Consider the following 20789-nt stretch of genomic DNA (forward strand, 5'->3'; position numbering starts at 1 on the left):
CAGTGACAGCTCTTGGAGCAACCAGGTATTTTTGCCTCAACGGAACTTCAGCATTTCCGATGTACCCGACTATTTCCTCCAAAGTCAGGGTGAGTTCAAAATCGGAGAAGTGGAAGACATTGTGTGCTGGGTCCCAGCAGGTGACCAAAGCTCTTATGATATCCCCCGAGGCTGGATTTCCAATAAACCCGTAAGACCTTTTAGATATTTCTTGACCTCATCTTGCCCTTCACCACCTAAATCATCCCACCATAGCCGCAACTTGAAAGGGATTTTAGTCATTATTGAAAAAGGTTCATTTTGCATCGTGCTCATCCTGCACATTTATTAAGGTGATTTAAGCAAAAAATAAAATTTATTTGACTCAACCAATTGGCTATTTTTAATTTTTCACAGATTAAAAGAAAGATCCGGTTTCGAACACGGCCTTTCAGCACTTCGGGAACGAAGATTTTGAGGTTGGGTGAGTCAACCGGTCAAAAATCCAAAATATGACTACAAGTGGTCATTTATGCAAAGTCAGCCTTCCAGTGTCCCTTTTGGGAACATTCGGCTATTTTAACAAAAACGGCGTCACCTGACTTATTTATGACGAAAATTAAAATTTTGACATTTTTGTAAAGGGGAGGTTGGACCCGATGAGGGTTGCCTACGTATCCCGCACTCTGTGAGAATAAACCGGCGTAGTTCGGATAGATAAAACAAACTTCTTTTGAAAACAAGACTCTTTTCAATGGCAAATAAAACCATTTTTCATAAACAAAACCCCCTTTTTTTCATTTTCTCAAAAATTCGACAGAGTTTCGACGCTATTTGGACATTGATTTTTTTTCAAAACAGGCGATTAACTACCTCTATCTCTCTTTCCTCAAAGTATTCAAAAGCCGGTCAGCATGCAAGTCCGAAGCAAACAAATGCACAGGTAGCAAGTTGGATGCATCAGGATGGTCTTTTGTCGTTTTGGTACACCTGTCCTAGACAGACCCAACCCCTGTGTTGAGCCTCCAAAGTCAAATGCACATGATGCAAACAAACGTTCCTACTAGGGATCCGGCATGAAGCTGAGTTATTCTAGGTTCGTAACCTGGGTATTTGTTCTAGACTGTGTACCCGAGCGGACAACTCGAGTCGAGGAGGAGGCTAAGTACCGGGGACCCGCGAGATCATTCGGCTTTGTAACTTGTCCAGCCTCTTTCTTATTTTAGGGTATGATACTAATAGAATAGGGAGTCTCAACCAGTAAGCACATCCCCGGAGGTGAGAAGAGAAGGGTTTCGTAGCAGTTTATATACAGTTCAGATAATATCAAAGCGATAAAAGCAACATTTTGCACATTTAGGCCAAAACATGTAATAAGATCAAATAATAAATGAAGCAAAATAATAACAATTATTCCAGGCTCGAATTCTTGAACCCTGAACAAGAGATTCTAGGTTATCTCCCCAGCAGAATCGCCAGAGCTGTCAAACCTCCTTTTTATCTACACCCCGCAAAGGGGCGTAAAGGGAGTTTTTCCAATTAAAGGACAATCGAAACGAGATTTATTATTTAATTTAGAGTCGCCACTTGGGAGATTTATGGTGTTTCAAGTCACCGGTTGAATCACGAATCGAGGAAAAGATTAACTCTATATTACAGTCCGCGAACCAGAAATCCGGACAAGGAATTCTGTTAACCCGGGAGAAGGTGTTAGGCATTCCCGAGTTCCGTGGTTCTAGCACGGTCGCTCAACTGTCACATTCGGCTTATTTATCTGACTTTAACAATTATGAGCTTATATGCAAGTTTTAACTCTTTACCAATTTTATTATTATCATTATTATTTTAACAGAGAATTGCAACGTTGTGAAGACGTATCTCAAACCACGTCACATCAATGTACCCGTGGTTGTCGACACATTTCGACTTCGTTGGGATTTGGATTTGGGTCACATAAATGTGCACCCGAATTTGAGAAGGTAATGTTATTTAAAGTACGCGCTTAAAGAGATTAACGCGTGGTTATTTTGGTAAAAAGGCCGTGAAGTTCGCTAAGCGGCCGATCCGGAGTTATAAGTAATTAATACAAACATTTGTGAGGGCCCCGCAATCTATGCGTTTTACTAGGCGAGGCTCAAATCCTTTATTTTTAAAGGACAATCCTAAAGTGACTACATTTTTCTATTAAGTTCGTCTCTAAAATAAAAGAGAAGAAGTCCTAATTAGTTACATGTTTATAAGCTCGTGCCTCTTATTAGTTATTAGATTAAGACAAATGCAAACGGAAAATTGCAACCGAGCTTGCTCAAAGGGAGATTGTATCGTTCCTTGTTCTATTAGTTAATAATACTAAAGTTGAGATTATGAATTGAACACGAGATTGACACACAGTAATATCAAAACAAACTAACTATTCTTTGATTAATTTAAACTAACATTATTAGATGAATGGGTTATTAGAAGAACCAAATGTAATACCAAGCCATTTTTGAACTCTTTTTACAACTGTCAAAAATACCTCAGTATTTGAAAATTGACGTTAGGCTAACATTATTCAAGTAACTATTTCGTTAGCTTTGAACCTATATGATGATACCTTCAATTCATTTGAATCCAAAAAAGAACTTGGAAAAACGGTAGCTCACATGGTCTAGATACAGTCCAGTTAGGTACATTTACACGAACCACTCTTATTACAGAAAACTAAACATCATACATATGAAACCCTATGACTCATTAATCAGTCAACTACATACTTAGACAAAGAAAGAAAAACTCTATTCGAGCACAAATCTAAATAGGAGGAATTCAACAGGAACAAAACCTGGTCAACACTTCATTTCGCTTCAAGCCAAGAGTGTACAAATGTGTACCTGGAAGGAATACAATGGGGAAGAAGAAGAGAGGAAGGTCAGCAGCAGCAGTAGCAAACATCAGTTGCAACAACAATGCAATAAAAGATAACCAGCAGCGACTCAGGAAACCAATTAAAATTCCCAGCAATACCAACAGCAACACAAACACCCAGTAACTGACCCCAAAACAGCTTGATAGCAACCAAATATCAATCAAAACACAAGCAGAAACACCCCTAGAATTCAGTAATCAAGAAAACTCGAAAATACAACTCCACAGTTAAAGCTGAAGCTCTTTTTAGTTTCCATGGGATAGCACTAGTTAAACTAGACTAACTCTTAAAACTCTCTTCCTGTTTTTCAGAATGTTCAACACCCTTAAGATTTCCAGCATGTTCCTCCTCTCCTCTTCTTAACTGTGTCCAACTCCTCTCCTTTATAGCCAAACTTTTTTTTTACCCTTTCGCTCTTAGGAGCAATCAGCTAATTAAGAGAGTGTTTCTGCCCATGATATTCCCTGACAGCCACTACTACATGTTTTTCTCTTTTTTAATCCAAGGTTATGGGTGACTTAACTTATTTAATCAACTTCCCATGCCATTAAGCCTTGTTCCCCACTATTACTAAACAATTCATTAGTTTATTGGTACTTTAGTACCCTACTGTTAGCCATTCAAACTAAAGAATTTTTCAAGTTTTGACACCCCAAATTACCCCTGTGATGCCCTGAACAACTATTCTACCTCAAACCAATAAACACATCAGCTATAACCAATTCAAACTTATCAGAATCAGTTAACGAATCAAGCTAGAAACTTAGTTTAGATCAAATATCATCAGAATGAAACCAATGATTCCGGGCAACATATATTGAACTATTAAGTTCAGATTGATTCACACAGATACAGTGAATAAGCTAACCAATTCTAACCTAAACAAGAACAAATGAACACGGAACTCAACAAACTAAACTCATATGAAAAACATGGTGAATAACAATGAGAAAGGGAAATTGGAACAATTTGAAACAAATGACACCAACAGGCTTATTTCAACACAAAATTAGAACAGAAAAGAAACAGGAGGGTAAACCTACTAGAATGATAAAAAGTTAAACTATTATCATGCTAATCTAACATTCAAGCATAGCAGACTAATCGACGACACTTAGTCAATCGATTACACAAACTATAACATATAACAATCGACAACAAACAAAAGCAATGATAAAATTGGACCAAATAAAAGGTCTGATGGAGAAAGAAAAGAATAATTGATAAAAGACGAATTTGAACTCATCTTAAACAAACAAACAACAAAACATGAAAAACAAACAGAGAAACAGAACAAATACCTCCGAACTCAGACCTATCTCTCACTCGCTCTGCTCGTAACTCCGACTTGAGCCTTTTGGGGTAAAAACGGACTTTAATCGAGTGTTCTCAACTGAGAACACTCGACTAAAGTCGATTAGAAACCCCAATTTTTCCTCGGATTGCTTCTAGGTTTGGTGTTAGGGTTTGTTTGTTCGATTTGGGATTTGAATAGTTCCGATGAGATTCGAACGAAACTGGGGTGTGATTTGGGACTGGGGAGGTCTAGTGGTCAACGGGTGTAAGTTTGGGGGCGATTGAGTAAACTAGGTTTTTTGGTCGGATTTTTCGATCTAAGATTCGAAGAGCTCTGTCATGATTCGAGGTTAAAGGGGTATGGATTCGGAAAGAGGAAGGCATGGAGATTCAGCGGTGTTATTTGGGTGGCCGGCTGGCGTCGTTGCTGCCGGGTTTCAGGCGAAGGTGTGGGGTGGCGACTCTAAGGTTTCGAGGGGTCGTTTGGTCTGTAGTTTGGGAGGCGAAGAAGAGGGGTTGGGAAATGAGGGGGGGTGAGGGGTTTAGGGTATTTTGGTATATTAGATTGAGGGGATTAATGTGAGCCGTTGGATTATACAATCCAACGGTTGTGATCAAGCCCAAGCGAAATGAGGTCGTTTTGTTTAAGTGCTTGGGCGGGTTTGGGCTGGACCGGGTACAGGGACAGGGTTGGGTTGGATTTGGGTAAGAGATGATTCTGGCCGTTGGATTGATTCAATCCAACGGCACTGATTGAAAGTGGCATAGACGACGTCGTTTGGGACGTCTGAGTGGGCTAATCAGTTGGACCGGGTTAGACACAAAGTTTGGGCTGGATTTGGTCAAAATTAACATGGCCCAGTCCGATTTCTCTTCCATTTTACTTTTGTTTTCTTTTTCTTTTTATTTTCTTCCTAAATTATTTTGCTAAAATTATAAACCACGTTAAAAATACTAATTATCTTCTAATAACAATTGTCACATATAATTAAATGCCAATTAACAATAAAATCACACAATTCAACATTAAATGCTAAAAATGCAAAGTACATTATTTTTTATGATTTTCATTTTCGTCAAATAAATCACTGGCTAATTAATCCTAAATTGTAAATGTAAATGCAACACATATATTTTTGTATTTTTCAGTAGTGAAAATAGAATAAACATGCACAGACAAATACAAATAAATCACAAGCAATACACAACTATTTTTATTTGAATTTTTGTGGGAGTAGTTCTTGTAGGGCAAAAATCACGTGCTCACAACGACCATCTAGTATTCTCTGCTCGAACCACTTGAGTTGGTCGTCTAGCTTTTTTCTTCTTCTTCCACCTCCTTGAGTTTCGCCTTCAACTCCGCAACTTCTTGTTTGGATTTTCGCTCTCTTTCTCACTGCTTCAAACACAAATTATGAAGATCTTAGAGCTTGTCTTTGTAGTATTCCTTCTGACAGGGTTCATGAACCCATACCTCAAAATTGCATGTAGGTTCGTCGGGTTGCCTATAAAACTTGTTCATACACGTCCAGTAGCGGCGTCCAGCTTCTTCCCAACAATCGTGCATCATGCATATTTGCCGCACTCGCACCTTGGGACATAAAGGGGTTGTTGAGACATTTGTTAAAGAGAAACCTTGGTTTTATGAAAATATTTGCTATTGGTTATTGTTAAGCGCAGAAAATAACTAGAATGCGCCCGTTATTTATAGGCAAGATTTCACACAAAACGTAGTACTTTACCACGCTTGACATATTAAATTTTTCTGAAATAAAACAGCTTTATCGCCAGTCGGTTCAGTTTTCTTCAGAACGACAAGACAACACACAAAACGTAGTATTATACCACGCTTTACATATTAAATTTTTATGAAATAAAACAGTTTTTTCGCAATTGGTTCAGTTTTTTCAGAACGACAAGACAATACACAAAACGTAGTATTATACCACGCTTTACATATTAAATTTTTTTGAAACAAAACAGCTTTTTCGCAATCGGTTCAGCTTTTTTCAGCACACAAAACGTAGTATTATACCACGCTTTACATATTAAATTTTAAGAAGGATAATAAAGGATGTCTTGATTTTATAGGTTTTTTTTTTGTAATTTTTAGATTCGTTTTCTTTACTAACACAAATAAGTTGAATATTTAAACAACCATATCAGCATCCCAATTCAAAAGGTCATGTTAAAAAATAAGATGTAACAAGATTGTGGAACATAATTTTATTTGATAGATATTGCAACATACACAAGTACAGACACGTAATTTGAGGCTCAATGATCCACATGCGTCACCGAGGAACAAAGAGTTTGGTGGTGAAGATGGACAACAAGGCTAATCGTTGTTTCTGGGAGAGTTATTTCTTTGTGCAGATCGACCACCTTGTAGCAGACCCAGCAGGGCTTCCCAAGACGTGTAACTTCACCCGTAAGTTCTTTTTTGTTTGACTTACGACTTCCCTTGAGGCAGTGGCCGACCGTTCCTTTTTAGGTGGCATTGCTAATTTTTTTCTGTGCTCGCAGCTGAGAAATTGCCTCCCCCGCCCGTTGGTGATATCCGCGAATGGGTTACTGCTATTCTTCCCCATACGGTGGGGGTCCATGAGTGGGCGTCCTTCTATAAGAGATACGGGCGTAAGCCTCTCACCAATAAGTCGGCCCATTGCAATTTCCTTGTTCTTTGTCTTGCCATTTGATCTCGTTGCTTACATAATCATTTTTCTCCTTTAACAGGGAGAGTGCGAAGGGCGAGGGCTCCTCCACTCGCGTTTCATCAACCGTGCCTTCTGCCTGGCCCGTACTGAGGTCTACTGCCCGGCCTACATCAAGAGCTGCTCAATCCACTCCTGCAACCAGGGCTGTGTGCATGGAAATTATTCCTCACGCTTTGACTCTAGCTCCTGCTGCTCGCTCAACGGGTGAATCTTACCGTGCTAATGATGGAGAGGGTCCATCGAAGAGGCGGCGAGTGGAGTCTGAAGTGGCTCCTTCAACCGTAGTGCCTTCGGGGGCGACCTTCCCTTGACAGTGTCTGAAATTGGCGGTGATGCTAACCCGACCGTAGAGGTAAACTAGGTGGACGGGGCCAACTCGACGACAGAGGCTTCGGCTGTTGTGATTGATCAACAAGCTACTGCGATGGGAAGTCGGGGTCCCGATGCCATTGTTGCCGCTTCAGATAGGCCTTCATTTTCCGAACAGAATCGAGCTTCTTTTTTGGCCGCAAAGAGAGGAAATAGGGTCGTGGTCAACGACTATGAGTCTGACTCTGACCTCGATCCTGATGATGTCAGGATGTTTGAGGAGTGTTTTACCCATACTGTGGTAAGAGCGGGAGGTCCCTCTTGTATACTTGAGATTCCGTCGGAGCTTAACCTTCTGATGGACACGAAGGGCTTGGTACCACAGTTAGATCTTTTATGCTCTACCGCAGAGTGTGAGGCTCTTTGGACGTCAGTGATGTTGAATTGATGCATGAAGTGGCCGCCATGGGCTTGAGGGTAAGTTTCTCCTCTTTGTTTCTCTTTTTTTTTGAGTTCTTTCTATTTTTGGCGGCCTTGGCCTTTACCGACCTTTTTTCTGGGCTTTCAGTCTTATATGCTAAAGATTGAAAGTGCTCGCAGGGCCTACACTCGAGCCAATTTTTTTTGATGATGTTGGAAAAGTATCGGCGCTACCGCAACAAGTACTGTGAAATGCATGAGTGGCTCAGGGCGAGCTCTGGTAATCAATCTCTCAGGGAGGAGCTGGAGAAAATGGATCAGGAGTTGATGCAGTCCATTCGTAGGAACAGTGAGCTCGAGGAGCTACTTCGTGTGAAGGACGAGGAACTCGAGTTGGGAAAAGGGGTCGCCGCAGAGTGCGAGTATCTTTAGGCGAAGCTGCTGTCGTTGTAGTCCGAGCTTGATCAAAATACCGTCAGGGTTGAGGCTTTGAGTGCGGAGTGGATGGGGAAATTAGCCGAGTTGGAGAGAAAAGTGTCCGAGTTGGAGAGCGCTGAGAGTGCTCGAGCGTTGGCTTCAGCAATGGCGGTGGCGTTGGAGGACACTATCTACGTCCTTCAATTTGAGAAGGAATCCAAAAAGGCAACGACCACACTAAAGGAGGCGAGGCTTGAAGAGCACATTGACGAAATTGACCGAGAAGCTTCAAACTTGGGAGATCGGGTCGCTGTACTAAAGGCCGAAAAGGCACAACTATTGGCCCAAGTTGAATCTGCCTTTGCTGTTGTTCCTTGCTACTTACACGAGCTCTAGGTTCATGCCGAGGCCCAACGAGACATATACAAGAATTTGTGGAAGGCGGGCAATATTTCTAAGGCCGCTTATGAAGGAGCCCAGACGAAGGCACGAGAGGCTCGTATCAACTACGGCTACGATCTTGCGACACCGGAGGCTGGCGAGGATGCTGATGCTGAGGGGGAATTTCTTGGAGATAATGATGGGGAGAATGGTGGCGATGACGTCGAGTGAAAAGTTGTTGCCTTAGTCTGTTTTTTTTGCTTTGCTTTGTTTTTTTTGTACTGGGTCAGTTTTGGCCGTGTATAAGGTGCGATCGTTGTGCAAGTGTATAAATAAAATGGTTGTTTCATTGCTGTACATCCTTTGTATTTCTTTCCCTTCCCACTTACTTTACATTTTTTGCTTTGGCGTAGACCTTCGGATTTTTGTATGGCAAATCCCTGATTTCTCATTTAGGGAAACCAATTTTAACCAGACCGAACTGAGTCTCGCGTGTGAATCCGAATGGAGTTTTTTCAAATTTGCATATTTGGGCGAGATTGACTTTTGATTTGTCCCCTTAGGCGGAATCACCTTTGATTCATAAGAGGTTGAATTCAGAATCGTCATTTAGGACGAAGTCAGTTTTGACTTGAATCATTCTAGGGGGATAGAACTCAATTGTTGATTTAGGCTAAGTCGACCTTTTCATATGTATTCAAGCGAGGTCAAATCTGGATTTGGAGCGAAATCAATTTCTAACTTATTTGTACAAATTCGGGAAACAAAAAACAAAAAGTTTTTATTTGACGATGACCGATGGCCGCAAAGGCGTTAGTGCGAGTAAGACTGGAATGTTAATTCGTATGATTCGAGCGAGGTCGAATTCTTCTTTTGGCGATGGCCCTTGGCCGTAGGGGTGTTATTTCGAGTTAAGGTCGAAATATTAACCCGTTGTGATTCGAGCGAGATCGAATTCTTCTTTTGGCGATGGCCCTTGGTCGTAGAGGTGTTATTTTGAGTTAAGGTCGAAATATTAATCCATTATGCTTCGAGCGAGGTCAAATTATTCTTTTGGCAATGGCCCTTGGCCGTAGAGGTGTTATTTCAAGTTAAGGTCAAAATATTAACCCGCTGTGATTCGAGCGAGATCGAATTCTTCTTTTGGTAATGGCTCTTGGCCCTAGGGGTGTTATTTCGAGTTAAGGTTGAAATATTAACCCATTGCGATTCGAGCAATATTGAATTCTTCTTTTGGTGATGGTCATTGGCCGTAGGGGTGTTATTTTGAGTTAAGGTCGAAATATTAACCCGTTGTGATTCGAGCGAGGTCGAATTCTTCTTTTGGTGATGGCCCTTGGCTGTAGAGGTGTTATTTCGAGTTAAGGTCAAAATATTAACCCGTTGTGATTCGAGCTAGGTCGAATTCTTCTTTTGGCGATGGCCCTGGGACGTAGAGGTGTTATTTCGAGTTAAGGTCGAAATATTAACCCGTTGTGATTCGAGCGAGGTCGAATTCTTTTTTTGGCGATGGCCTTTGGCCGTAGAGGTGTTATTTCGAGTTAAGGTCGAAATATTAACCCGTTGTGATTCGAGCGAGGTCGAATTCTTCTTTTGGAGATGGCTCTTGGCCATATGGGTGTTATTTTGAGTTAAGGTCGAACTATTAACCAGTTGCGATTCGAGCGAGGTCGAATTCTTCTTTTGGTGATGGCTCTTGGCCGTAGGGGTGTTATTTTGAGTTAAGGTCGAAATATTAACCCGTTGTGATTCGTTGTCAGATTTTGGAGAATCATAGACCACCATATTGTGTGTGTATACATCGGAGTGAATCGTGGCGTACTTGATTTTATTTTTTTTGGAGAATTTTGGGCGTTCCTTGGGGGCTCCCAGTTTTGCTCGACTTCTGCGTTTCCTGGGTGTGATTGATTTTGTTGCATTGGAGAATATGATACGTTTCCTGGATAAGTCCCAGTTTGTTTACTTTTTCTTGCGTTGGAGGATACAATGTGTTTCCTGGGTAAGTCCCAGTTTGTTTAATTTTGCTTTAATTGGGGAGTACTGTTCATCGGGGTGAGTCCCGGTTTGGGTGATTCCCGGTTTGTCTAATCCCTTCTTTGGCGGGATGTATGAGTAATGTCGCTTGTGCTTCTGGACGCCCTGAGATTTGATTAATTTCGAATGCAGTTCGGGCATGATTCATAATATCTAGTCGGTTGAACCGACATCGGATTGCCATGGCGAGCAGCCGTGCAAGTTTTTTGTGTTACGTTCTGCTTGTTGGAGAGACTGTTCCACGGACTCATTGCCTAGTCCCAGGTCATGGAAATTTTCTTAATCATACTGGCTCGTTCTGGGCCGTTTGTCCGTTATTTTGTAATATGGCATGACGTAGAGGGTCTCTCTCGACCGTCGCTTGCGAGGTAGTATGTTACGGAATGTTATCCTGATGTGTCTGGCAGTGTTTGTTCCTTGTTCGCGCGCCTGTGAGAGTGCCCATGTTCCTATCCTGATCCAAAAAAGGAAAACAATAAGTTAAGCTCAAACGAAATTGCATGTTACCTTGACCTGATGAGTCGACGAAGGGGGAAAAGCGTTGTAGGATGAATCGTTTTATCTAGTACTCGAATGGCAGTTTCAAATTCTGTAGCCTCGCATTGGTCTTCATCGTTAACCCCATCTAGACCTCTTATGGGCTGAACATACTTTACCCGTCAGAATCTCGAGCTCGGGCCCCAGTCCGATCCCGTCCAATGACATACAAAAATAGAGAAATATTAGTTATACTCAGTACATAAATTACCCACTGTGCACACGAGTACAAAAATAAGGCAGGATAAGCCGGTTGTTTTAAGGAATCACACAGTAGGCTATCGTCCTTTTCTAAGAGGTGGTGGAAGTATAGATCGATATGTAATGTTAGTATGGTGAATAGGATTGCGGACGTGCTAAGTGCGTAGTGGCCGTAATCCCTCCTTGGGTACTCGTACGACGTACCAAACCTATCGCTACAGCGAGACGCGGATTTTGGATAGATATCAGACGTAATTTCAATTTCATACAAAGATCTGACCCTGATTGGTTTGGTTATTTCAAAAGCTTGTCCACCACTTTTTTCAAGTTGGTGTTTATACTGAGACGGTGAGGTTATGACATCCGGGAGATGACACTTTGGCTGGCTTTAGATCTAGAGGAAACTAAAAATTTGGCTAAGAAATCCCCACAGACGGCGCCAAATTGTTTGACTAAAAAGTGTTGAGCTTTTTGCTAAACTAATTAGATAAGAAGACTTTAGGTAAATCTTAGCCAACGATAATTTATTTTAGATCTAAGATAGAAGATGAGAGTAAGCAAGCGTAGCACACATAAGATTTAACTGTAGTATTTATTAAATCACATTATATAAGAAGAAGAAGATGACGGTTTCCATAATGTTTAACAATCAATGAGGAATACATGGATGGAAAAAGTCACCGATCTTTAATAAGATAGAACCCTATGCATTGGGTGTGATGAGCCTAACGATCTATGTTGAAGATCCGAGCTTCCTTGCTTCTTTCTCCTTCATGGAGAGAGAAATGATGATCCCTCCTCTTTTTGGGGAATGTCTGTGTTTTTATTTGTTCCCTTCCTTTCTTCTTCTTCTTCTTCTCCCTTAGTTTATATACTAGATCTTCTCCCTTACTCAACGGTCTTTACCCATAGTATTTAAGTCATTCGACTATATTATGGGCCGACCCCTTGAAATGCTACGATATCCAATTTGCCTCAGATATCCTAAATACACGACCTCGTCCGTGGCCGAGGTGCGTGTCGTTACAGTGTTGAGTTGATATGACAGTTCCAGGTAACCTTTCACCATCCCTTCCCACGCCGATTCTTGTCTGGTCAGATTTTGACCCATACAATAATTCTATCATTATATTCCGTGATAATTTGTTTCCCAACTAAACGATCCCAGATGCAATTATCCGTCCCCTCTTTCTACAATGGCATAGCTATATAGACTAAAATCTTGAACACCTTTAGCGAAATTCTTAATTTGGCTATTGTTATCCCCTTACCCCACCCAACTTATCTAAAGTACTTATTTAACCTTATTTTCTAGTCTTTTCGGAGACAAAAAAATAGCAGTATTAATTTTTTTTATAGAAGATAAAGTTATTTAATTTTGAATAGTTGCCATGTTTGGTACATGAAAGAATCATGAGACTACATACGTAACTAAGTGTTATGAAATAAAAGCAATTTAGTAAAACATGAACAAGAAATAAAGACAATTTAGTAAAACATGAACAAGAAATAGAGATAGAGAGGAAGGAAGAGATTTTCTTCTTCAATTGTGTGTATTTTCCTATCTATTACAAGGCCTTTATATAGGCATGAAAAGTGAAGAAAATGTATGATGGAATATGTCATTGAACATAGAAAATATGTCATTGAATATATCATTAACCATTTGAGAGAAAGATCATGGAGGAAGAGTAGACATCCACCATATTTTGATTTTTATTATAACACTCCCCCTTGGATGTCCATAAATAATGTGTCTCGTTAAAACCCTATTAGGAAAAAACCCTATAGGAAAAAATCCTAATGAAGGAAAAAGAGTACACATATTTAGAAATACGCCTTTTGGTTGCCTCATTAAAAACCTTGCAAGGAACCCAATGGGACAAAACCTTATAAGGAAAAAAGAGTACAACGCGTATTAACTCCCCCTGATAAAATCATCAGTTCACATCGTTGAGCCTTCGTATCCCAATCTTGTACACTAGTTTCTTGAAGGTTAACGTCGGTAGATATTTGGTGAACAAATCAGCCATATTATCACTTGAACGGATCCGTTGCACATTAATATCACCATTCTTTTGAAGATCATGAGTGAACAATAATTTAGGTGAAATGTTCTTTGTCATAACTCCTTTATGAATCCTCCCTTTAATTGGGCTATGCAAGTTGTATTTTCTTCATACAAAACTGTGGGTAGTTTGTCACACTTCAAACCACATTTGTCTCGAATAAGATGTATAGTAGACCTCAACCATACACATTCTCGACTTGTTTCATGAATAGCAATTATCTTAGCATGATTATAAGAAGTAGCCACGATTGATTGCTTAGTCGATCGCCAAGATATGACAGTGCCTCTACATGTAAACACATAACATGTTTGAGATCAAGCCTTGTGTGTGTCATATAAATACCCCACATCGGCATAACCAACAAGATCGGTATTGCAATCATTGCCATAAGATAAGTCCACATCGGCAATCCCCCTTAGATAACGCAATATGTGCTTGATTTCATTCCAATGTCTCCTTGAGCGGAGCTATCTTGCTAAGACATTAACTGAAAAAGTTATGTTAGGCCTTGTAGTGTTAGTAAGATATATTAGCACACCAATTGCATTAAGATATGGTACTTTAGGACCAAGAAACTCTTCATTATTTTCATGAGGTCGGAGTGTATCTTTATTTATATCAAGTAATCTCACAACCATCGGGGTACTTAATGGATGTGCTTTATCCACATAAAAGCTCTTTAAAATCTTTTTAATGTGTGCTGATTGATGGACAAAAATTTCATCTTTCATATATTCAATTTGTAGACCAAGACAAAATTTTGTCTTTCCAAGATCTTTCATTTCAAATTCTTTTTTTAAGCAGTCTACTGCTTTAGGAAGTTCTCCGGGAGTTGTAATGATATTTGAATCATCAACATACATGGTGATTATAACAAATTCAAATCCATATCCTTTTATAAAGACACAAGGACAAATTGAATTATTATTGTACCCTTCTTTCAACAAGTACTCTCTCGGGCGATTATACCACATGCGCCCTGATTGTTTCAATCCGTATAAGGATTTTTGAAGCTTTGTTTAATAAATTTCTTGGAAACCTTAATATGCTCCAAGACAATTTAAATCTTTCAATGATTTCCACTATACGCATATCAAGTTTTTCATATATTGCCAGATTAAAACCTGAAGTGACTATATCCACCATAAGAGAACATGTCTCCATATAATCACTATGAGGATATTTACTAATTTTCTTGTTCCACAAATCGTCTTTATGTCTATCGACTTGAACCTTTTGCACAAGAACACATTTATACCTCAATTGACTTTATACTTTCAGGTGTTGGACTATCCGTCCAACTTCACATTTTTCAAGTGAAGTCAATTTCATTGCGTATTTTTTATTTGGCCAATCTTTTATCCGTCCAAATTTCATGACAGATTTGATCTCAAGATCCTCGTCAATATTAATCATATTGAGCGCTACATTATATTAACAATATCGTCGACAATCATTTTATGTCGGTTCCATTATTACCCAATAAAGACATAACTTATTGAGATCTCTTTATTTCATTATTTTCATGACCTGAGCCTCTCTCATGAGGTCGTATGAAGTGTTATGTCGTGGTGCTCTTCTAGGGCACTTGCCTTCTTATTATGACCATTTTGAATATTTGTCCCTCTCCTTCTTCAAGGAGTTTTATCTTTGGAACCGATTGGTCTGTTACGCTTCATGCGTGCCATAGACTCTGTCCCTCATGGACTTTATTCTATTTGGAGCATTAGCAGCTGAAATATGACATTTAGCTTTGGGTCAGCAAATGCTTCTGACAATAATTTGTAAATGAATTATCACTTGAACTTCAAGTTTATATTTTCTTGTACGAGGATCTATATGTATTCATAATAATTCATTTCACGTATTACTTTCTCAGCTGCCCATTTTCTCCCCCTAGTATTGGGTCACCAACACATTTCCCAACCATCTTTGGGAACTCATTTTTGTGCATTTTGGTGGCATAATTAAATCATATAGCACATCCATATTTCTATATAGAAATTATTTGTTCCTGACCCTGAACCGATTGTGATAGGGAGAAATTTTTATAACTTGGCTAGATGCGTACAAGTGTTGTTGTATATTAAATAATACATCTCATACCTAATTTCGTTTTTGGGAGTTTTGTTCTCATAATCAATGATTTAGCTATAATTAGAGGCATACAATTTCTGCTAAACCAACTTGGATTTAAACTAGTATTATTAAGATAAATCATCATAATTTATATTCTGGAATTGTGCTCTAATAACTTGAGCAAGCAATCTTACAAAAACCAAACTGCAAGTTGATAACAAATGCACATGTGACCATATAATAGATGCATCTATTAAAATCATATAATAGTAAACGGTCCACATGGCAGGTGAATGAGCCCATATATATATCACCTTTTATTCCTTCCAGAAATCAAGGGATTCAATCCCAACCTTTAACTGGTATATCATGAGAATAAGCAGCGCAAGAGAATTCTTGAAGAAACTTTTATTACTTCAATATATGCCAATGTAATTCTCAATTAATTTTTCGCATCATAATTGAACTGAGATGGTCAACCGGTCATGCCAATTAATATTTGTTTTAGTAAACCTCTAGTTTACTTGTGGCATATGATTCCAGCATCATGCTTATATTTGTGTAGTACAAATAGAAAGAAGATCGGGTAACCTTTCATATTTACCCGATATGATTATAGAAATATGAAGATATTCAATCTTTCTTTCATTTATAGTCTCAATATGCCAACCACTTTGACTTATACATTTGAAACTCAAAAAGTTTCTTTTGAGACTTTACAATATCAATGTCATGAATAATTTTATTCATCCGGATAATAACAAATTAATTTTTCCGGAGTTCTTAATAACTTTTGTACTACAAGATCTTTTATCATACCATTCATATGGTAAATGTCTCCTTCAAGGAGAAAATTATATCACAATAAATTGTCATGGTCAAAATCATCATAAGCAAAATCATTTTTTGTTTTAATTTTGCCTTTAATAACTTTTTATAAGTCATGACAAAATAACTTTTGGCGTATCACATGTACGTGACCAATGACATATTCATGTAACCACATAATAATATTTATTCTCTTTTGATCACTCAAACCTCCCTTAGAGGAGAGTTGTGTGGTATTCATATAATCATGAATTACATGTCTTTATTCATTGTTGTTATCACATATTGTCACCTTTAACTTTAGGTTTGCATTCTCAATGCTTATCACAAGTCACATTCTCTTCAAGGAATGGATCATAATTAGCGACGTACTTTATTATTTTCATACCAATTTAATGGTAAACATTGCCTTTACATTTTGAAGGATTATTTTGAGAACCCTTATTGTTCTTCTTTTATAATCATAGTGATGATTATTATTATTTTGATATTTGGAACGCCCACATTCATTGTTCAACCACTTGTCTTTATTGAAACTTATTATGCACTGCTATCACATTCACTTCAAGAATGGAGAAAATCAAGTGGGACAATTTTCATGCCTTTTCATGAAAAATATATTATTTTTCTTTAGTCATCATTATATCATCAATATGATACATTGGGACTCAAATCCAATATCTTACCAATATAAAGGCATGTTAGGCCATAACAAATTGGGACTCAAACCCAACTCTTATCATTATGGAGCATCAGGACTTGATCCGATGTCTTACCCTCAATCAATGGTATAATAGGCTAAACAATATTGAGATTCATTCTCAAGCCTTAATTTCAATCACATGCCAAGAAAGTTATACACAACTAATTTGCAACTTAGCAAATCAAATTTGCTTTCTTAAATAAGTATACAAATCTCAAATCAGCATAAAACGTTATTAATTATTTGTAGCATCTATATGAAATACAACCGTTTGTAGTTAGAATATTTCTTCTAAATTCTATTAGAGTTTAAAAGGATCATAAAATCATTGTCATAATATTTATTGAGTCTCTCTCAAAAATATTGTTGTTTTCGGGGTATACCTTACCTATTGGATTTGATTAAACACCATGACTTTCCTTCACTAAATTCAACCAAGCAATTAGTGCATAAATTTATCAACAGTACACCATATAGGTAACAACACATATATAGTACTAATACATAAATTCAGCATTTATATTACCTGAAAAGTGACATTATAGGTAACAACTTACCAGTTGTAGCTTGTGCATCATTCATATAAAATACTTAAAAATGGTAAGTCAGTAGCAAGCATCAAGTAGGTCATGGATACTCAAAAATACCTCTTCTAGTAGTCATACTAATCATTGTTTGCTTTCAAATGATACGACCATAAATTATGAAGTATACTTTCTCAATAGCTGGTTTGTTTTCCAAATTTCAAAGAAGTAATTAATCAACCTAGATAAAGATGTGAAGTATTTCTTGTTTTCTTCAAGATGATTTATTCTTTTAATCAATGTGACCAATTTTATTTTTTTATTCCTTTTTTTGGTACTATATGCAAGTGTAAAAATCCAAAAGGAAAAAAAATATTCATCCAAGTAAAAGAAAATATTAAAAGCGGCAAGACAGATTGAAGATAGTTAACACACAAATATGCATAAGACAATTTATATAAAATATCCTTGGTTACCATGACATGCACCATATCAACAATTAACTGCTACTATGATTTTCACATATAGAACTTCGAAAATTTTATTCCATTCATGTGATATAAAAGATGTAATATTAATATGTGCTTATGCAATATAGGTGTAGTACGAAGTTGTGTGCATATGAGATTTTAAAGGAATGATAAGTATAAGATAATCATACCTTCTTACATTTTATTACTTACCATATGTAGTTTCTCTTTACATTTAACCATGTGATGATATGTATAACTTCTAATTGTAATCTTTCCGGATGTAGGAAATTTTTTGTAGATATATATACAATTGGTTAGAGACTCGTGCTGATAACGTGTTATGAAATAAAAGCAATTTAGTAAAACATGAACAAGAAATAAAGACAATTTAGTAAAACATGAACAAGAAATAGAGATAGAGAGAAAGGAAGAGATTTTCTTCTTCAATTGTGTGTATTTTTCTATCTATTACAAGGCCTTTATATAAGCATGAAAAGTGAAGAAAATATGTCATGGAATATGTCATTTAACATAGAAAATATATCATTGAATATGTCATTAACCATTTGAGAGAAAGATCATGGAGGAAGAGCAGACATCTATCATATTTTGATTTTTATCGTAACACTAAGATGTATTTTCACTAGCAACTCAACTTTTTAGACCTTAACTTCAGGCTCATAACCTTTTCTTGGGAAAACTCATTTGTTGCTTCTAGCAGCCCCAGTTTGTGCTCTATACTTGGCCACTAGCGCACTGACCAAAAGAGATAGAGATGGGGATTGGAGAAAGTGCCCGACTCAACTCTCTACTATTCTCCAATAAATTCACACGTCAGACCATCAGCCATTTCCCAAACTCTTCCACGTCACGTGACTCTGACATATATCACGTGACTTATTGCCTTTAATAATGCAAAGAATAGTAATATAACCTTTCTTCATGCGATCATGCACACAATTCCAACCACGCGGCTAACACCTAAATTACCTTTCTTCTAATCCAATCCAATTATTAAGGGGTCTTTTGGTCACCGAAACAAGAATATTAATCCCGATATAAAAGTTAGAAGGCAAAATTATCTATGAGCCACTTAAACTTGCATCAATTTGCCATTCCGATAAATAAACTTACAACTTTCCTATTTAGATGCTCAAAGTTGGGAGAATAAATATTACTAAATACCTTTGACCGTTGACCATACTTCTGTGGCAATGTCGTGGGTGATGTGGCAATAATGTGTGCCATTCACGCGAATTAAACGCGTGAATTTAGTTTATTGGAATAAAAAAATGCTAAAAAAAGACAGAAACTAAATATGAAAAGAAAAACCCAAATGCCTCCAGGTACCCCCCCTCCCCTCCCTCCTCATCTTCTTCATTACCCATCTCATCACAGTCCTCTTATCTCTTCCTTTTTCTTTTGTTTTTTTGTTAACACTTCTCCTTTCCTTCCAATTCTTCTTCTGTCTTGACACAAAAGAAAACTCTTTTTCCTCTTCCTCTGTATGTTCAGTCGTTCATAGTTCCAAAGAAAAAAATCTTCGAACTTAAAATTGAATCAGTAAAATCCGTAGTATTTCACAACAAAGGAATCGAATCTTAAAAAATGAGCAGCATAAGAACATGTTATGACTTTTTGGTGACGATATTCTCGCCGAACAGTAAAGTATTTTAGATCGAATATGCTGGAAAAGTCGTCGATAACAGTGGAAATGAATTATTCAGTGGTGCTTAAAGGTTCTATGATTGAATTATTTAGGTGGGCTCCTGGCAGAGCTATGGTGATGAAAAAAGGAAAGAAAGAAAATTAGAAATTCAGTAAATTGATTTTGAAAAAACAACTAGGACCCACAGATTACAAATGTCAAGCACTAAATGGTCTTACTATGTGATGTGTTATTCATGTAAGGCGATGGAGATAGACCCTTCAAAGGAGGGTTTATTACAGTACAAACGAATGAGTTAAAGTGTCTAAACGAGAAAAGTGTAAGTTTATTTACCGAGATGACAAACTGATGCAAGTTTAAGTGGCTCATAGGCTATTCTCCTTCCATCCGTGAATTTGAGGCAGGAGAAAAAGCGTAATTTCCCGGTCTCATAGGTTACCTTTCTATCTTCCTCCCCTGTCAGATGGAGCTGATTAGATCCACAGCCGAGATGGGGCCATTCCTGGAGTCAAAGAGTTATCACCCGCTGTATCATTGACGCGGATGTGGCTTCCTCGCATCATACCATCGTTTCATCGAAAGATGATTCGACGCCGTGATGCAAAGGCTGACCGGTTCTGCTTTATCTAAATCTTTCTGTTACTTCGAAAGTAGTTGCTTCAGCTTCAACCACTCGAATTTTCGATATTTCTTTTTATTTGTCATCATTCCGTTTTTACATTATTTAAATTAGAAAACAAAAGATTCAAGTTCGAATATTGCTCTTCTTTCTTATTTCAATGATATTATTATTTCAAAGATAAAAATATGAAGTCAAAATTTAATTTTTTTTGCCAAGTTAGAATTATAGATATCTTAGATTTAATTGTGGGTGTTAGCTATGTATACATTTTACACCAAAATAATAATATTAGTTATTATCCCATATAAAGATGAGATAGATAATTTCTTGGGGTATCTCAGAATTATAATCCCATGAATATCCTAGAACTGCATCAAATGACCCCTAAGGATATCGCTCTCTCTCTCTCTCTCTCCCTAATATGAAATATCTTAATTTTAACGTCCATACTTTTTATGTATGTATACCATTACAACAATAACAACAAAATCAGTATATTCTCACTAGTAGAGCATGGGAGGGTAATGTAGACGTAGGCCTTACCCTTACCTAGTAAAGGTAGAGAGACTGTTTCCAATGGACCATCGGCTCAGAAAAGGTGAGAAGAAGAAAGAAGACGA

Source organism: Nicotiana sylvestris, chromosome 9 (genome assembly GCF_000393655.2).
Source record: "Nicotiana sylvestris chromosome 9, ASM39365v2, whole genome shotgun sequence".
Lineage (NCBI taxonomy): Eukaryota > Viridiplantae > Streptophyta > Magnoliopsida > Solanales > Solanaceae > Nicotiana > Nicotiana sylvestris.